The 20,732-nt window shown below is 33.4% G+C and overlaps 1 protein-coding gene across 3 annotated transcripts in view; it reads right to left on the bottom strand.

The window, feature by feature from the left end:
• LOC123536434 (uncharacterized) overlaps nucleotides 1–19,376 on the bottom strand; it is a 33,845-nt gene extending 14,469 nt beyond the window's left edge. The window contains exon 1 of one of the 3 annotated variants that reach the window (XM_045319627.2): nucleotides 19,227–19,376. The gene's annotated coding sequence lies outside the window, so the exon portion shown is untranslated. Of the gene's footprint in view, nucleotides 1–9,328; nucleotides 9,474–19,226 lie in introns of those variants that run through there. The other 2 variants (XM_045319626.2, XM_045319628.2) reach the window with 2 other exon arrangements.
• Between the last annotated feature and the right edge of the window lie 1,356 nt (nucleotides 19,377–20,732).

Here is a 20,732-nt window from a genome sequence, read left to right as displayed (position 1 = left end):
CCATATGGTATTACAATATTCTAATTGTGGGCGAACGTATGTTTTGTTGGCAGTTTCTTTGATATTACGGTTATCACATTGTACATTTCTTTTTATAAATCTGAGGGTGTTACTAGCTTTTGAAGATGTAAATTCAATATGTTTTTTCCAACTAAAGTCATCACTGATAGTAATCCCAAGATATTTAGCATTTTCTGTGGTTTTCAGTTCCAGATTATGTAATTTATATGGAAAGATGATATTTGTTTTCTTTTTTTTTAGAGATTCTTATGATTTCGCATTTATCAGGATTAAATTCCATAGACCATTTACGTTCCCATTCTTCTAATTTTTGTCAAATCATCTTGAAGTTTGTAGGAGTCTACTAATGAGTAGAGTCGGGAAGGTCATTAATGAAACGAAGGAAGAGACAAGGACCCAGCACTGAACCTGGGGGAACCCCTGAAAGAACTGGCAAAGAATCAGAATGTGAGCCTTCAACTACTACAGACTGAGAACGATTACTAAGGAAATATTGAATCCAGGATAGAGATGTTTTGTTGATACCAAGTTTCATAAGTTTATAGAGCAGAAGTAGATGATCGACTTTGTCGAAAGCTTTCGAGAAATCCATTACAATGAGATCTGTTTGTTTTTCAGATTGGAGATTGTCAAAAATTTCCTGTGTGAAGGATAAAAGTTGAGTCTCACAGCTATGTTTAGAACGGAAGCCAAGTTGGAAAGGTGTGAGAAGATTGTTGTTGTTGTCGAGATGGCGCACGATGTTTGAGACCATGATATGTTCCATTAGTTTGGAAGCTATGCAAGTCAAAGAAATTGGTCGATAGTTGCTGGCTTTATATTTAGGACCCTTTTTGTATACAGGTGCAACAATAGCAGTTTTCCAGTCCTCTGGAACTATACCAGTTCTCGGTGAGTTCTGGAAGACTTTAGTGAGAAAAGGAGCTGTTTCGAGAGAGAGTTCTTTAAATAATCTTGGCGACAGCTGATCCGGACCAGACGCCTTGTTTGGATTTAGATCCTTGAGCATTTTCAAAACACCTTCTACAGTTATATCAATGTCAGACATTTTATTAACTTGTTGAAATTTGTCACTTTCAAAGAGGTTGAATTCACAAAGTTGTTTAAGACTGACTGGTTTAGGTTTTGAGAAAACAGATTCAAATTGTTTGTTTAGAATTGTTGCTTTATCATATGGTTTTGCATGAGTTTTACCTTCAGATTAAGGTGCTTCACCATGATTGTCTGTTTTTTTATGTTTTACAAAAGAATAGAATGTTTTGTTTTTACCAGATTCTGAGTCATTAGAAAAGATTACCGATTCTAAATATTCCCAATAAGATTTGCGTATTTCTCTTTGGATGGTGGCTTTAAGAATAGTAAGTCGCTGTCTCATTTTGCTGTAACGTTCTTTTCCTTTAACGTTTTTACATTTAGTATGTAATTAATCTCTTGTATGTATCATTTTAATGATCTTTTTTGTTACCCAGGGAAGATCACTTCTGGGTTTAGTCATTTTGGTTGGTATATATTTACTCGATAATTCATTGATTCTATTTTTAAATTTTGTCCACAATATGTTTGGGTCATTAGATGAGAGTTTAACAAAACATGATTAAAGTATTCATTGAGATCAGACTTGAATGAATCCCAGTTGGCTTTTTTAAATTGTTTGATTTCACGTTTTACTTGCCGAGGTTTGCCAATTTTGATGTTCATTTCATGAAAGACAGTATTATGATCTGACGATCCAAGACTAGGTAATATTTTGGTGGAATGAACTTGAGAAGGTTGGTTTTCAAGAATAAATCAAGAACATTGTTTTCTCTTGCCGGTTCTTTTACTACCTGATCCAGGTTGAAATTTGTAAGATTTTCAAAGAATTGTTCATATAATGATTTAAATTTACAAGAATCCCTAACTGTACCAGACGTCCAATCTATATAAGGCATGTTTTAATCACCTAGTATCCAAACAATGCTATTTCTAGGTACATTCTGTAGAGAGTTCCACAAGGGCAACAGGGTATTTTGATCATTTTCATGAGGTTTGTAAAATGCAGACAAATAGATAGTTTTGACCCCTTGAATGCTTAATTTTATCCATACTATGTTACAATCTGGGTCAGTCTTTAAGTCAGGTTGTTCCTCACAAACAAATCTATTGGATACAGCCAACATTACACCACCTCCTTTACCACTGGTTTTATCATGTCTAAAAATTTGAAATTGGTTATCTTCAAGAAATATTTCCGAAGAACAAATATCTGGTTTCAACTATGTTTCAGTGAACGCGATGATATCAGGTTTTAACTGGTCTAACAGAAGGTGGAATTCTGGAATTTTATTTCTTATTGATCTACAATTTATATTTAAAATGGTTACGCGTTCATCATTAACTTTTCCTGTGTTTACTTTATATGGGATACTGTTGTCATTTTTATGAACCTTTCCAGGATGTTGTGGCATGGTTTTAGTGTTTTTAGGTGTTGATGTAAATTTAAGTTTCATATGCTGGTATGATCTGTTTGGTGCGTTAGTATGTTCCGAGATGTGTTTGGGATCTAATATGTGATGGTAAGATGTGCTATCAGAAGAATGCTGTTCTGTGGCAGAAAAGCTGTTGGTATCCGCCAATGTATTCAGTGAATCCATCAGACGTCCAGAATTGCTACAGCGCAAACACAACCAGACAAGCCTAGAATCAGAGAGTTTTTCCTATGTGATGTCACCTATCCCCTGACATGACGCATGGTACCATTGGTCACAATCCTCGCAATAGATCCCACTCTGGCTCCAGGTGACCTCTTCTGTGCAATAGCCACACAGGAAATCCTGGGTTTCAGACAGAGATGTCAACAAACAGTATTTACGAGAACAAAATATATTGTCTGAAGGTTTTTGGGCACTTTAGGACAAATCACCTGAACAAATGTGGTCATTTAGAACAACTGCCAATATTCTTGTAAATTCAGTTTCTGTGGAAAATCATTCGAAAATAGAGGTTAACGAGGAGGTAGGCCCAGAAGAAACATAATGCCTTTTCAGACTACATTCAGTGTTGCTACTTCACTCACAGATCCCTGTAACAACACTATGTCATATAAAATGAATTTGAATATTCAAAAGATCGATAAAGCCATTATCTAACACATGCAGAGAAACAGGGTTTCGGTGCCATGTTTGGTGAATTACTGCTAGATTACAAGATGGCGGCTTGTTGTGAGAACGCTAGTTCGATACAGGCTGGCAGTGTGTGCAATATGGTTACTTTTTATGGACGGAATACCATCAGTAAATACTTTAGAACAACTTTAAAGTAAAGCCAAGTTAAGCCACGGCACAGGCACAGTTGCTTTCAACTAAAGACTTTTTATTCTGTTTAAGAGATTATGATTTTGAAATTGCAAATTGGTGTCCATTATCAAAACAGGTTTGTTTTTACTTAGGCAATAATCATTCTATTATTATCAAGAAAAAGCAAGAAAAAACTAGATAATTTGGAAAAGGGAAAATCAAAATCAACCTTAAATATCGCACAGTTTGAATCCTTGTGTGATTTAATGGAATGTGTTTTACTTTTGGCCTCATTTGTAGAATTGTTATTTGTTTTTTTTTAGTTTTACGTCGCACCGAAACATTTAAGGAGGTAGGTTACCTTCATATTTGTATGTGCGCATGTCCAACCGGAAGCTAACGTGACGATTTACGACGACGTTTACGACAAACTAAATGTGTTTGTATATTCATTCTTCTGAAAACAAATCATGAACCTGTCTCCGATCTGATGCTTTATGGTTTAATAATGCAGAAATAATGGATAAATTGCCGCAGAAACGCTTCAAAACAATGTTGCCTTAAAATGACGTCATTGACGTCATGACGTTACGTGTCAGTTACCGCGCAAAATTAATAGCTTTTATTTTGAAAGTACGTAATTCTGTGCATTTTCTTTATTTGAACTATTTTCAAACAGCTATTATTTGCTGAAACATTTTTTATGAGTCTTTTGCTCTGAATAACAATCAATATTTTGCTTCTTTTATGTAGTTATATTGAAATGTTATGCGGAATGTAAGAAAATGGATGATGGTAACCGATGTTATTTGGAATATAGTTGGATGAAAGGTTACTTGTTACGGCCATTTTCAAATAAAAAACTTGCAGTTTGATTTGTAATACCTATTTTTCAGTTTTCATTGATAATTTGTTAGTTATATACTAAAACTAAGCTCTAAAATTGTTCAAATTTCAGTAGAAAATTGTGATTTCTTGAATTGAATTGATGTTACCATGGAAACGAAGCCCGTGACCTATATATCTAAATGTAAAATTCAAAAGCGTTGACACTGGTCTATGTAAGGAACACAGCTTCGGCTTTTTATTTTCATTACAACAACATCCATGAGAATAATAGCAGATGCTGAACGATTTTTCCATGAAAAATGCAAGACGAAGGGTACTGCTGCAAGTATTTTAAGCTGTGAAATTTGTTTGAATAAATACAAATAACACGAAAATATAACTTACGTTTTAAATAATATGTTTTGAAGCTACATTAACAAGAAATATAATTTTATTCAATATTTTTTATAAGAAATTGCGACAAAAAGCAAGATATAAGCTATTTTAAACATCTCTGTTGCCATGGTTACTTTAAACTTTAAGAAAAATAGGGTACCATGTAAAGTGCTTGGTATTTTGCTAATAATATAACCCAAATATTCCATGTTGGTCATTAACAGAATGGCACTGAAGCCGTCGAAAACCCCGTTTTTATACATAGCTGTTTAAAAATGAGAGAAAATGCGTTACCATGGAAACACGAGCCCCGCGACATATACATTTTAAGCTTATATTAGAAAGCTAACGCGCATACTAGTAAAATTATCAATTATGCAGACTTCTACGGATATCAGTGAAACTAAAATACACTGAAAAGTGTTAAATATCCGTATTTTCCTTCTTCTTTCAATATAAAATACCTTTGGAGGGTCATGTTCTTTAAACCTGGATAAAAATTGAACTTGAAGGGCCAGAGAAAAACGAAATTGAGATTGTAGCTGTTAAAACATCATATTACACAAATTACAAAAAATTGCTGCGGTTCAACTAATCTGAATTTACCCTGGTAACAAGGTAACCTACCTCCTTAAAGGCCATATGGCGACTTTCCAGCTTTGGTGGTGGAAACAGACCCAAGGTGCCCTTACGAGCATTATTTCATCACAGGCGGGGACATGGGTATAACCACCAAGCTTTAGTAAGCCAGCTGGATGGCTTCCGCACATAAAGAATTCAACGCCCCGAGTGAGACTCAAGCCCGCATCGGTGAGGGGCATGTGATATGAAGTCAACAACCTTATCACTCGGCCACCCACCGAAGCTCCTATAATGGATTGTACAGGACTGGAGTTCAAATCACTATAACTGAAAGTTTATGTAGACAGACTGCAAACGTCCGAATCCTGCTCTAGGCATTTTCAATCTGACCAAGTTTAATTTGGCAACAAATTGTTTTTGCTCTACAGGAAGAGGGGGTATTGCAGAATGTTTTTGTTGCTTACTTAGACTGAATAAATGGAAAGAAAAAGTCAATGCAATCAACGAACACAGAAGATATGTTAAAAAATTGTTCACTGACGAGAACATATTTGACGTGGATTTCAAGTGGACTACATGGAACAGTTCACTTGCATGGCGGTAAATGTTGCTGTATTGCAAATTTGAAATAACCTTTAAAAAATCATTACATTCAATTAACTGAAAATTTAAAATAACCGTAAACATGCGTTGTTTATATATCTCAATAACTAGGAAACACCAATCATTTGTGTCTTGATAACGCTTGCGAGAGCATGGCTAACGCAACAATGAACAGTTGGGCTCTACGAATAGAGGAGACAGTAATGAATAAAGAACTGATTCTATGATAACTAACTTTGACGAAACACAATTTGAAGAACTGAAGTTTAAACAATTCGACCTTATACTGGATCATTAACAGCACGGAACTGAAAAACTCATACTTTGACTAATTGTATGCAAGGGAATTACATGAAGTGAAGTTTGTTGTAATGAAGAAGAACTGTATTGGATGCATAAATGATCAACCCTCACAAACGCAGCATGATTGTATCATGAGTGACCTGATCAATGATGATGAGCATGCGATTAACTTTTATTTTAAGGACATGCTTCAAGAGGCAAATGAGCGGTGGTCTATTGGTTATGGTGTCGGCAGATCAATGCATGTGTCGTGGGTTCGAGCCCCATTGGGATCAAAACCATGACTTCTCATATGATACCAGTACTGGATTTTCCAGGCAGTGAACTCGCGAGTGGTTCAAATAAGCTTTAATTTCATCATAATGTAGCTAAAATAAATTAGCATAAACTAAGAGGCCAATGAAAAGAAAATGCTGCTTGTTTTTGGACATTTTAGGAAACTGTGCTTGGAATATTGCCAACTTGATACTTTCCATTATTTCAGTAGTCCTGTGTTGGCTGGGATGCGACGTAAGATAAGTCTATACTTGATATTGATATTGACATGTATCTTTTTATTGAAAAGGGATTGACAGGATGAATAAGTTATACAGATAATCGTTACAGCAAAGCAAATAATGAATACATGAAAGAATATAATCATACTTAAGAAAATCAATGCATTATGTACCTTGACACAAATCAACTCTGGATGGACCATACGTTGACCTTTGCCCACTTTTGACTTTAAATGGGTCAATGGAAGACAATACCTTCGTTTATTGAAAAATCAAACAAACTTTAAATACAATGACGTATTCTTGGTACAGCAAAAAATCATTTTACAATAAAATATAAATGTTTTTATTTTGATTGGTTAACAAAATGGTAAAGTAATGGTATCAGGGGCGTACCTGGATGGTTTTGAACTGTACGCCAAACACGCGAACTGCGAGTATGGGATAGGTGTGTGCGTGTGTGCGTGTTTGCGCGCGTGTGTGTGTGTGTGCGTGTGCGTGTGTAAAAGTCTCGATCTCCCAGCGAGGGTATTCTAGTTTTTGTTGTTATCTTTTTTGAAGTCATCGATATGTTTAATTTCCATGCATGAATGCATCCGCATTTTGACAGGTTTTTGATAAATGCGTCTACCCATGCATTGCGAATGTGTCCGGTTTAATTGAATAATCATTGATGTATCTTTCTCACACGAAAATAAACATTTTCTAGAGGATGTAAACAACATCTATTTTTTTGCAAACGAAAATTCAAACTGCGTAATTTGCTTTGGTATTTCGGTATCCTGATCTGGATGTAGATTAATAGATTTAATTGCACATCGATATTGACGTTAAATGTTATATCAAGCGCAAGCTTTTCTTTTACTCGAGACCACGGATGACTCAAGCATTTTTGTTCTCCCTTTATATGCTTGAATAGCAATGTTTTACTTGGGGCCTCTATGGCCGAGTGGTTAAGGTCAGTATCTTCGAATCAATTTGCACACACGGAGCGTTGAATTTTTAAATGAGGAATAGAATGTGTAACAAAATCCTTTGGAAGCAAAGAATGCAACCGAGAAGAATGATACAGACTCGGTTTGATTGATTCCGTTCATGAGAGGTAATGAAATGTGCAACACCTCTCACGCCCCTAGCATCAGCTTAATAAGCGGAACTCTATGACACATATATTTAATGGACACCATGATCCCAAAGGGTCAGAAATATAACAACACATATAAAAACCACCCAGCTGGCTTACGGAAGGTCGTTGGTTCTACCCAGGTGCTCGCCCGTGATAAAATTATGCAAAGAGGAGCACCCGGGAACAAAAATGTAAATGAAATACTGTCAATAGGACCAGCTTTCATCAATAAAATTATTTCGTTGTTCCTGGGCGGTGCCAACAGTGGTCTTTTTGTCATCGCTGTTTGTGCGCGTGCGTGCATGTGTACGTCTGTGCTTCTATTTAAGGCGGGCCTATTTGGCGATGTGCGGCTTTGGCGGTGTATTTGCTGTGCCTTATTCTTCCAAGGAATCTACCCTTACATTTTCAAAGATAATTACAAGAACAAATAAATGTATTAAAAAAACATATTTGATCGGTCTCATGCAGATGGTATTGTTAACCGAAGAACTTTAGGCTTTACATTTTATTGTATTTTTTTTTCACACTAAGCTTTTTCATTTTCCCGGTGTCGAATTTAATTGTACGAACAGGCGTATCGGCGTATGCCCAGGTGCACCCCTAGGTGTGCAGAGTTGTTAATATTAAGAATTAAATAAAGATGTCATAACAATATGCTGACTCATTTTGAAGCAATGAGTACTTTTTAGATAAGACTGACTAGCCTGAAAGATGGTTATGATAAAGGATTTGCTATGCTTATGATAATAATTCAAGATAATAAAACAATTAATACAAAAATATCCTTGAATTATTTATCAGTCTTTGAAGAACTAAAGCCTAATATGCTAAATCCCAGTCAAATCCAAATTACGTTAAATTAAACTGTTGGTAATAATCTTCTTTTGCATCTGCTACTGTTTACCATGGGAGTGTTATTGTTACAAAAATATTTTTATGAGTTATTGTTTCTGTCGTAATCCTTGGATTTGTAACTAGAACTTATATTAAAATAGAAAATATGGAGAACACGGCAAAAATGAAATTGCTTACCACAAAAATTAAGTTATATACGGTAAATGCTTCTACAAGCTGTTCACAGAAACGAAATGGACTAGACATTTAGAATTATCTCCGGCGTTAAAAAAAAAAAAAAAAAAATCAAAAACATAAAAAACATGTAATAATTTATTTACAAAGGGCTGCTAAAGATAATTTGTAAACTTATTACAGGAATCTTCCTATGTTGTAAGTGCAAGATTAGAATCGTGAAATAGTGATCTTTATGTGGAGACTGAATATAGTAGTGACTGTAGAATTTTTAAAGATACGAAACCATTATCGGTTTTTCATATATAGTATTATAGTATAAGTATATAAGTATTAAGACGCTAATATCGGCTAAATCGTTTGTATTATTGATAAAATTAAGCAGGTAAACTGTTTTTCATGGAAAAGTTTCGTAATTTTGTGCTTTTAACCTAATAATATACTTAACAATCTAGGCGAATTTGCTATTATTTTTGCTTGATTGCATTCTATGCTTCCAAAAGATCTTCTTACAGAGTTAATTGACTACTGAGTTTATTGACAGTTTTTGTAAAGAATTTCAGCAAATAGATTCAAGCTCCCAAAAGCGTCTGAAATACGCATATTTAGTCAATCATTTCAATACAATGTAACATAATTTCTAAATAGAAAGTTGTAAAACAAACCTTTCCTTCTGTAAATTTATTTTCATACCTCTCTCCAAGTCCAAAATTTTAAATTCAAAAAGTAGATTTACATTAAATTTCGTTTTTCTCGATCGTTGTACTTCGTCATAAACTTTTCACACTCCCTTTACGGGTGGTTAATGATATGCATTATGCATGTTAATGCACTTTTAACATTTAAAGCTGCACGCCTACAGATTTATGTTGATTACTTTTTTCCAAAAAATTGAAAATACCTTCTGCAGTTAGTAAATGCAATAGAAGGACATTAAAAGTTCTTCTAACGTTTTAGTAACTCCCTATTTCCAATAAAATATTTTACTAAACGAAAAGAAGTAGTAAACTAGTAAAATAAATAATAAATCAGATATAAGATAGAGGAAGTTTAGCTGAATTTGTGAAATTAAATATAACATAAAAGAACTTTAGCTGTATTTTGTAAAATAAGATATGAAATAGAAGACCTTCAACAGTATTTTGTGAAATCAGATATAAGATAGAAAAACTTTAGCTGTATTTTGTGAAATAAAATATGAAATAGGGACCTTCAGCTGTATTTTATGAAATTAGATATGAAATAGAAGAACTTCAGCTGTATTGACTACCGAGTTCATTTTCACGCTAAGTTTAAGCACAGTTGAAACATTACTTTTTTTCAACCAAGTTCACACTGTCTGTTTGTAGGATTTATTTGCAGCCTTTATTAAACGGCTTGTTGCATTATTTATTGGTTTTAATCCGTTTCAACTGATTCATAAATAGTTAAATACAATTTCCCCCCGAATCCGGAGGTTTTAGTTCGAGCCCGACTAGCTACAGCATTCCATGAAGTGGGAAAGTTGTCAGTTTCTTACGGAGAATGCCTACTGGTTAGAAACTATAAAGACAGGTTGTGTAAGCAGACCAATTGCCGTGACATAATTGAAGATTGTTGAGAAACGGCGTAAACACAACACAATTAATGGTTTTCAAATGCATAAGGGCAATAACTTATTTATTTTATGTCCGTACACTTTTAACGTCTGACGTTAACTTCATGTCGTTTTGACTGTGCATATCTCGACCAGCTTAAAAGTCAGAATTAGCCAGGAATAATTTCTTTTTGTTTTTATGGGTTTTACGCCCATTTTCGTCAACATTTTATTTTTTACCACACCCGACATTAGGGGCGGGATAATTTTTCTCTGGATGAATTAGACAATAGCCTATTTTCTAAAGGTCAGTTGTATTTGAAGTTTTCTAAACGGGAATTATTCAAAAATCTGAATTGCCATGGTTTATAATGTTCATTTAAAAAGATGAAAGTTAACAATGTGGGAATGGCTGTATATGCCGATGTTGAGATAACTTGTAGCCCGACCTAATTGGTTTTTTACTGTGTTAAAAAGATATGCTTGTATTATTTTATGTATGAAACAAAGAGCAATCAAATACGATAAAAAATAGAAAATGAAGTAAGCAATTAATTATCAAAAGCGAAAGCTCATTGTTATCACTACCCCGTCCCGTTTATTCATATTAATGTGATACGCAGACCGTATTGAGCTCTTTCTTTAATTTGATATATGTTGGTATTTGAACAGGTTTTTATCATATTTATTAAACTTACTTATCATTTTGAGATATATCAATATTATTGCTAAATATACTGAGCCAAAGTTAGCTTTAAAACTGTGAACAGCGTCGTTTAGGATAAACGGTTTGTCTACATTTCACTCAGCGTAGCACAATCAACAGAGTGAAAGAAATTGACACTCTCGTCCAATCAGGCAGAGTGTTGCATAAATCTTCCATTTTGATAAATTATCTATAATGCGTTATCAAGTTGTTTGATTTGCAAACTGAAGTCACGTGGCATAGGTAACGAAAACGAATTTAGACGGCGTTCGCCGAATAAAATACAATGTATTAATATTTGGTCATCCACAATATTGCATAACATGTAAGAAGCTTGTCAGTGTCTGATCGGCTACAGTAATTCCTACAAAAATACTGGTGGCATCTGAAAAGGCTGACAATATCTGGTCGACTACACTGTTTCCGACAACATAAACAGGTAACTTCTGAAAAGGCTGCTATTATCTGGTCAACTATACTATTATAAAATGTACAAATAATGCCTTACATGATTGTAAATATCATGTCATCTACATTATTGCCTGTACAGTAATGCCTGAGGAGGATTTAATACCTGGACAAGTGCAATAATGTCTACAACACACAGGGAAATTTGGGAAAGGCTGTTAGAATCTTTTCAACTGAACTATTACCTATGGAATATACTGGAATATACGAAAAATCAATATGCGAACAGCTACACTATTGCCTATTCCTTATACAGGAACTGTCAACTACTTTATTGCCAACAAAATATACAGGAAACCTCGAAGATTTTTTTCAGTAAACTATCAACCTACAAATGCACTGAAATGTCTCAGAAGACTGTACATATCTGGGTAATTACTTTATTGTCTTGGCAACAAAATATCAGGAAACGTCAGAAAAATGCCAAATTGTCTACAAAATTTGTAGAGGACGTGGTTTAAGAGCATTTGTGATGTTCATAAGGAGCATTTGTATATTATATAAATATTGCATTCGCGAGATATATGAATATTGACCGAGGCGCCAGCCGAGGTCTATATTCATATTTCGAGGGGTGAACATTTTTCATATCACCCTCTCAGGAATGCAATATTTATTTTATTATACCGAAAGATTATAAGGGTCAATCAGTAGCGTTCGAAAAAAGGCGATAACTTTCTTTTTTCTAAACGAAACATATAAGTGTGAGCACTCATTTTCTTAGTTAGATAATTTCCAAACTTATTGTGGTAGTTTTGATTCAATATTTGAGGAAAAATTGTTTTCGAAATATTTTGCACGTTTCTTAAAAAAGAAAAATCGGCCGTGTTCGTACATGCAAGAGCAGCAGAAAAGGGTAATTTAATCCTAAAGTATAATTATATAAGCGCCTCGTCTGAAAATTTATCGACTCACTCTTTTAATCAATGCAAAAGTATCAATCTCTCAACGGGTGATTTGAAAAAATAATATCACATGCGCAAAAAACAAAATAACGCCGTTGCGCATGTGATATGAAATTATGGATCATATCACCTGCGCAGAAATTGAAAATAACGATTTTGCGCATGTGATACAAAATCACTGGGGAATATGATATATTATTCAAGTTAAACTAATGGGAAATTTGCATTGGACATTTATGTGAGGTATAATAAATGAAATTATTCACGTTTTCCATCGTATGCTAAGCATTTTTGTCTCCAAATCCCGGGTATTAATTTTACCGCGTTTTCTTCTTGCAATTCACGATTTTCTCGTGTTTTCAGTGCACTATTTAAGTGATAATTATTAGCTGATAATTCTTCACTGAGGTTAAATATTTGACAGCATATCAATGATTTTGATTATTCGTTAATTCAATCCCACCCACCCTTACAGGCATGTCGAGTTTCTTGGTAGTTATTGCTGATGGCTTGTAGCAGTATTCGAATATTAAAGTCAGATTATTTAAAAAAGTGTATTCATTTAGTTCTAGAGAGATTCCTCAGGCCAGACACTACATCTCCTTTAAGTTTTTATAGAAAAATAAGGTTCACAATATGGGTTTCTAGGCATGGACAGTTTCTTGATATTTTTTGCTACTGAGTAAATACTTAGTCGTGCACTATTAGAACATTAAAGGCAGATGTACATTTAACATTTGGCTTTGCTGAATTTAATATAAGAATATTTGGATTCTTCATGTCAGACTGGGTATCTTCATTAAGAAAGTAACGTTCACAAGTACGCATTTAATTTTATATCCATATATTTTATGCTGTTTCTTCCCATACAATGTTATTTTTTCGTTATCAAATAGAAATTGTCGTTATCCTTTTTAGAGCTAGTTTTCATTTTACAAATGTATTTTGATTCTTTCTCGAAAGAATGTTTTGTTTTATACGCTAAACAATTTTTGTTTTTTAATGTTGTTGTTCAAAGAAGCTGAGAGAGACCTGAGCGGCCATCTTATATGTTGTTTAACTTTTCTAGATTAGTTGAATTAAAGGTATTATATTTTTATGCCCCCGAAGGTGGGCATATTAAAATCGCACTGTCCGTCCACGCGTGCGTCCGTGCGTCCGGTAAATTCTTGTCCGGGCTGTAACTCTTCCATCCATAAAGGGATTTTGAAATAACTTGGCATAAATGTTCACTATATTGAAAGGTGTCATGCACAAGACCCAGACCCCTAGCTCCAAGGTCAAGGTCACACTTAGAGGTCAAAGGTTAACAGGGTATGTTTCGTGTCCAGTCCATAACTCTGCATTCATTAAGGGATTTTGAAATAACTTGGCATAAATGTTCCTCATAATGAGACAACGTGTCAAGAGCAAAACCCAGACCCCTAGCTCCAAGGTCAAGGTCACACTTAAAGGTCAAAGGTAAACGTGGTCTGTTTCTTGTCCGGTCAATAACTCTGCCATTCATGAAGGGATTTTGAAATTACTTGGCATAAATGTTCCCTATAATGAGATGAGGTGTTAAGTGCAAGACCAATACCCATAATTCAAAGGTCAAGGTCACACTTAGAAGTCAAAGGTGTTTCTTGTCTGGTCCATAACTCTGCCATTTATCAAGGGATTTGAAAATAATTTGACACAAATGTTAACCATGCTGAGAAGATGTGTCGCACTTATGACCGAGACCTCTTAGTTCAAGGTCACAAAATGATATGTGATTTTTTGCGCATATAACTGTGGCATTCTTGGGCTTACTTCGCGGGCATTTGTCTCCAATAGTGACAGCTCTTGTTTTTTTCTGTTTCATTCGGGACATGATAGAAAACCATGTTTAATGTTTAGATTTTCATGAACATCTAATTGTATGTTTGCCTGAAATTTTGATAGTATGTTTTCAGGCTGAGTGGTGTACGAAGATAAAGATGACCGCATTCACCCCACTTCTACAGGTCGAGCATTGCCACATCGCACAACATCGTACCAACTGGCATTTACAAGACAAATATATTCGTATTTTTGTACCTTTGAATGCTGTCAATACTAAGACCTGTATCCTATATTTCTTTTTTGTTGTTTTTGTAGTTAGGAACATGGAATTAGTGAATAATTGATTTACTCACGGCTCTCAGGATCAGGTAGATCGTGGTGTTTTGTAATTTTTGATAGACCAAACTGAGATTTCTATAGAACAAAGCAAAATGAGAAATGCTTTAGAATAATTATACATAATCATTAAGAACGTTTTTGCTAAGCATCGTCTTGGTTAAATATTTAGTTACTTTCTTTGCTTTTCTATCGCCTCGTTTATACTACTACTCCATTTACAATCATCAACCGTTTGCATTAGTTTGCTTACTTAAAACTTGCTCAATGGTTTCTATGTTATTGTATTTTTCTAATGCTTGCCAAGTGTATATAAAAATCTCCGTGATCAAAATTCCCTTCCCTGAAAAAAGACAGTATGTTACAAAATCCCATTCATACTTTTGCAGGGGTATCATAATCCCCTTCTTGGAAACGTCGGGGCTATCAAAATCCCCTTGATTAAAATACCCTCTACTGAAGAAAATATCAAGGGTAACTTTTAAGTTAATATTTGAAGAATTGTGTGGTTCCTATTTTGATAAAGTGAAAATAATCAATGAACTAACTTTACGTATTATATTAAACTATTTTATATCCAAAATTCAACAAAATAGAACCTTCAGTTTTAACAACTGATAAACTGAAACAGTGGAAGTGAAAATTAATATTAAACAAACTGAATAGTACATTCCTCTTATCGTTTTCATTTAACTTATTATCAGTGTTATTAAATAAACAGTATTTTCTGACAAACAAGTATAGATCAACTTTATGCATTGAAGTGTGTCTGAACTTTTAGCTCAACAATACTGCGGTAAACACCGAGGAAAGCGGATAAGTCACGCCTCACTAATTGACGTTGAGTTATGCCAACTAAACACTATTCTCACTAAATGGCAAATTCTGTAATTTAATCAATTTTGATTGTCCCCCACTTTAATGTTACAGCAACAATTCTCACCTTCACAACAATCACAATGAAAACACACAATGCTTTACTGTCCTAGTAAATTATTTCATGTACATGGATGCCAACTTCAAAGTTCACAAGAGTTTCTAAATTCTTCAGATATTTTCCACAATTTACATGTTGAACTTAAATTCGACAAAGAGAAGAAAAACAAATTATAGCATCCCAACTTTCTCTTTACACATGTAATAAACTTGGTTGACAACGGAACATGGAGTCAGTAAAACTACTTTGACTGCAGTTGGTCGCTTTTGTTTTGTCCTCAATTTGTTTGATTTTTTTCTCTATCTCTGGTTTTCATTTTACTATGTTCCTGATTAAACAGTCTCAACTGTTTTGTCATCTGTTCTGTCAACTCTTTGTTTTCTGTTCACAGCAAAAGCTTGACAAAAACCTGATAGTAACTTACCTCCTTTTATAATTCCTTCTCATAGTTTTAATACTTTTCTTTGCCAAAACTATTTGATATACAAATATGGCAGAATACTGTTAAATCTGGAGAGTTTTCACCATTTTATCAGGGAACAATATAAGTTATCATGCGAATATAACATATACCTTAATAAATATATTACTTTTCATTTACAATTAACAATTATATACCTTGTGGATACAAGTTCTGAAAGTCTTTTCTTTCCTAATTAACCAAAGGTGTTAATTCAAGAATGTATTAAGTCATCATATTTCATTTGCGCCTTGAATTATTAACATAATGTGTTACTTCTAGAATGGTTTAAGTGCACTTGTATCGTTTTGGCACATTTTTTACCTTACATAATGTATCAAAATGTATACCGCCAGAAGGAACTAAGTGCACTTAAATCCTTCTGGTTTTCATGTCAATGCACTTATAACGTTCTGGCATACAACAATACCGATGATAAGCACTTATTGCGATATGGTTCCCTCTGATATCTTAGGTTTCATACCTTATATGGTGCCAGAGATAAGATCAAAAGAAGGAGCTTTAAAAATGGTATTAAAAAGTCTAAAAAAGTGATTTTCAGTAAAACGTGGACTTATAACGTTCTGGCTTTAACCCCTCGAAATGTTTCATTTGAGTAAGTTCCGGCGAGCGTAATTGTAAGTTTAAAACGTTCACTAAATGTCTGAGGAGAAATTACGAGCTCATTTAGCTTTCTAGGTAGGTGCAGTTGCAAGTTTCTGTTTTGTAACGGAAAGGACACAAACCCATTCTGAATAATATTAAAAGTTGATTCAAATGTCTGACGTTGGCAAGGTGGAAAATAATTTTAATGAAAAGTGTTTTACTTGCCTTACACAAAATGTTCATTAATTGATGGTTACTAAATACTTTTCCGTATTTTAATGATATTTTTCATAAAATAAAAAAACTCTGATGGGAGCTAGCCAGTACCTGCCAAAATGACATATTGCCCACGACAAAACCTACGAATGGAACAGAAAAACTTTTCATTTCATGTTGATTATGTAAACTCCTACTGGCTATAAAACATTTCGCGTATAAGGACAAGCAGTACATGGTGACCTAAAACTGAATTGTTTGCTCAGGCAAGATCTGAAATCAGTTAAAGAAGATATTGATGATTTATATATGAAAAATGATGACTTGGAACAGTATGGAAGAAGATCCACCATCAGGTTCCACAATGTACCAATCAATAACATGGCATAAAAAACAACAAAGGTAACTTTCAAATTATTTTTAAGTTCAAGAGTTGGAAGCAGAAAGATACTGTATCTAGATCTAAGTCAGAACTGAAAATATGTAAAACAAACTCATTCAATGTTTTCATTACTGAGGATCTCACTAGAAAAAGACAACACACTGTTAGTGATTAGGAGATCTCAAAAAATTAAACAAAGTGCATTTATACTGGACCCTGGATGGTAGAGTCTTTTACAAACTATCTGAGAAGGGTTCTGTTAAGATGCTTAGATGTATTGAAGAGCTTGATCATTTGTCACCAGACCCAACTTAGAAAATGATGCAAAACCCGTGGTAATTTATTGTCAATGGCCAAAGATCTAGGACAGTCATTTTTCATTTTCTAAGCTCAATATTTTAAGACTCCTAATGAGTTTCTACTATGTATGAAAATAAATCTGTCAATTTATCATGATATAAATTTAGAAAGGCTTTGTAAATCAATGCAGTTGCATGATACAAGTTATTTGAAATGTTAGTTGTTTCTTACTTTTAAAAGATCAATAGATGAAACTTGTTCATGATTATAACTTGTAATAATATATGTGTATGTATGTATCAAACAGTTTGTCTCTTTGAACACATAGCTACTGAAAGAAGAATTATGGCTAGAGAAAATAAAGTTATTGTTTTGGTTATGCTGTAAACATGCCGATTAATTTTTGTTCTGTTCAGCAAGACTGTTATGTGAAATAAAAAGAAAAGTTTATATTGATTAGAAGAATTGTCCACTTGTCACTATATGCTCGAGTATTATTACAAAAACTCATACCACACTTGTTGGTTTTCATTTTATTTTAATTACATGCTAAATTTTTGTAATATTTATCAGCATACCTCAACATTCTATAAATATAACTGTTTATTTTCATTGTATTTTAACTACATGAAAATTATTTGTATTATTTCCCACGCATACCTCAACATTCAATAAATAGAACTTTGAATAAATTGTTATGCTTGGAGTATTTTTACAAAACACTTACTGCACTTGTCTATTTAAATTGTTTTTTTATTACATGATTAATATCTATGATAATTCATATGCATTCCTCTACATTCTATAATTAGAACTTTGAATTAATTTGCTATGCAAAACTCATACCACATTTGCTTATTTACATTTTAATTACATGATAAATATTCGCATACCTCTACTTTCTATAAAAAGAACTTTGAATATACTGCTATGCTTCGGGTATTATTACATAAAACTCATACCACGTTTGTTTATTCAACATCACAATAAATCACACGATAAATACTTTGTATTAGTTCATGCATAGCTTACCTCTAAATTCTATAAAAATAATTGTGCTTCGAGTATTATTACTAAAGTTCATACCACATTTGTTTTGTTTATAATGTATATGTTACATGATAAATATTTGTATTAGTACACGCATACCTCTACACTCATATCTCATTTGTTTTACTTACAGTGTATTTTTATTACACGATAAATGTCTGTAATAGTAAACGCATACCTAGTGCATCCAATATAAAAAGTAAAGTCCTAAGATATATCAAAATACCCGTTCTTTACTTGAACAATTAACACTAATTCACACATGTACATGCGTACTTAATTCGTCCTGACTATTTGTATTTATACAATTTTGCTTTGTTTTGATAGAGAAATGACTTTCAACGCTATTTTGTATCAATGTTCAGGAGATAATCATAAAATAAAATCATACTGTATTTATTCAAGTATCATTAGCGGATATAGAGCAAATGACATCTTTATTTTTTCTTAATGTGCACGTATACGTGTACGTGCTGCAAATACACGTAGTAAATACTTACGTTGCAGTTGACTGATTAACCCAATTATGATAATTAATTATTTCCTTGACCAAAATCTATATATATAATTGTACATGTAGCAAAACATTTACATTACTATTCATGTAAAATTGATCACTTACAAGGCATTTGTTACATCCAGGAGACAATTTTAAAAGTATTAAGAAAGGTTAGGTCACTGTTCGGTGTGCATGTTTACACATTTATAATTAACTGATAAAGTGTAAAATGTATGTCAACACTCTGCACGTATTAGTAAACGTACATGCATGAACGTCCCACAATCATACATATTATCAAAAAGTAAATGATTACCTTCATAATTCCAAGAAAGCATTATCCCATCTCAAGATGTTTTCATGATATCCATACAAAACGCTGATAGTTTTATATTTAAAGAAAACTCTGGTCCATGGGAGGCTAATTCAATTATTACACTTCTAACCTTGAACAGATTTATATCCCTTCCTTGAGTAATAATAGAATTCATGTATAAGAATACCTATTAAGTACACCTAGCAATGGACTTTAATATATGTATATGTGCATCATTATGTAAACATATATAGATGTATATTTAAATATGTGTGTGTATGTATATTTGCCTGTGTGGATATAAGTGCGTATGTTAATGTTATGACTTTGAGATATATATATGTATATGGTCGTCAAAATGCTCATTTTAAGTATCACTTGTAATGTTGTATTTTCCAACTGTTGCAGTTGATGTTTATTTCTAACATGCGACATCTGTGTATGTCGGTTGAACTATTTTTTCATGTACATATTCTTCTTAAATTTCTCTCTGTGTACTTTCTGTCTATTTTGCTTGTCCAGCGTCTGGGGCCTACGATCATAAAAAGTATTACGACCAATATGCCGCTACATAATGTACTTTCTACATATTTCTATATCCATTAAGGTAATGAATGAGCTATGTGTCGTTTTTACTGCCAGCCAGTTCTAACCATTATTAATGCCTTATTACAAACAATACGTGGTACCTTTTGTCTAATAAGACAATTAATGACAATAATCTTTCTTAATTATGTTAATCTACAAAATGGATTTTTTTGTATCCCTTGGAACTTTCCATGCTGCAATCAGAGAATCTATTCCAGCAGACGATTATTTGTTTTTGAATGTTGAATATGTTTTTATCTTGATAAAAATATTGCTATTATCTCGGGATGTTGAAGTAAATCCTGGTCCGACAAACAATGATGAGAACTGTTTGTCGGTCTTTCATAAAAATATTAAAAGAATCAGAAACAAACTTGATCTTGTAAGAGACAACTAGTTGGAGTTTGATTTGCCCTTGCTTTAACGAAACACATTTAGATATTTTAGTTGACATAGAAATTTTGAAGTTAGACAACTATAGTGAGCCTTATCGCAAATACAGTACCTGTCATTCAGGAGGTCTTTCAATATATGTCACAGAACATCTTTTATCTAGTAGAATTTTTGATCTCGAAATTAATCTACCAGAACCATTGTGGGTTAAAAAATGTCGAAATGAAATATATCTAATTGCTACAGTTTACAGACCGCCTAATGCTACTGTCGACTTTTGGGAGGGACTTAATATTTCTATTGAAAAAGCTTTTGATTTAAGCAATAAATTTTAACTATCACAAGTTAAGAGATATACTAATGTTAAACGACATGGTTAATGTTATAACAGAACCAACGCGAGTAACGCCTCAGTCTACAACTCTTCTTGATCCGATTGTTATTTGAAATGATATTTCAGTTTTGCACCACGGTACATTTGATACACCGACAAATATTAGCGATCACTTAAGCACTTTCATTTAC

This window comes from Mercenaria mercenaria, chromosome 17, assembly GCF_021730395.1.
Source record: "Mercenaria mercenaria strain notata chromosome 17, MADL_Memer_1, whole genome shotgun sequence".
NCBI classification, from domain to species: Eukaryota; Metazoa; Mollusca; class Bivalvia; order Venerida; family Veneridae; genus Mercenaria; species Mercenaria mercenaria.
This window is presented reverse-complemented; position numbering and strand designations above follow the sequence as displayed.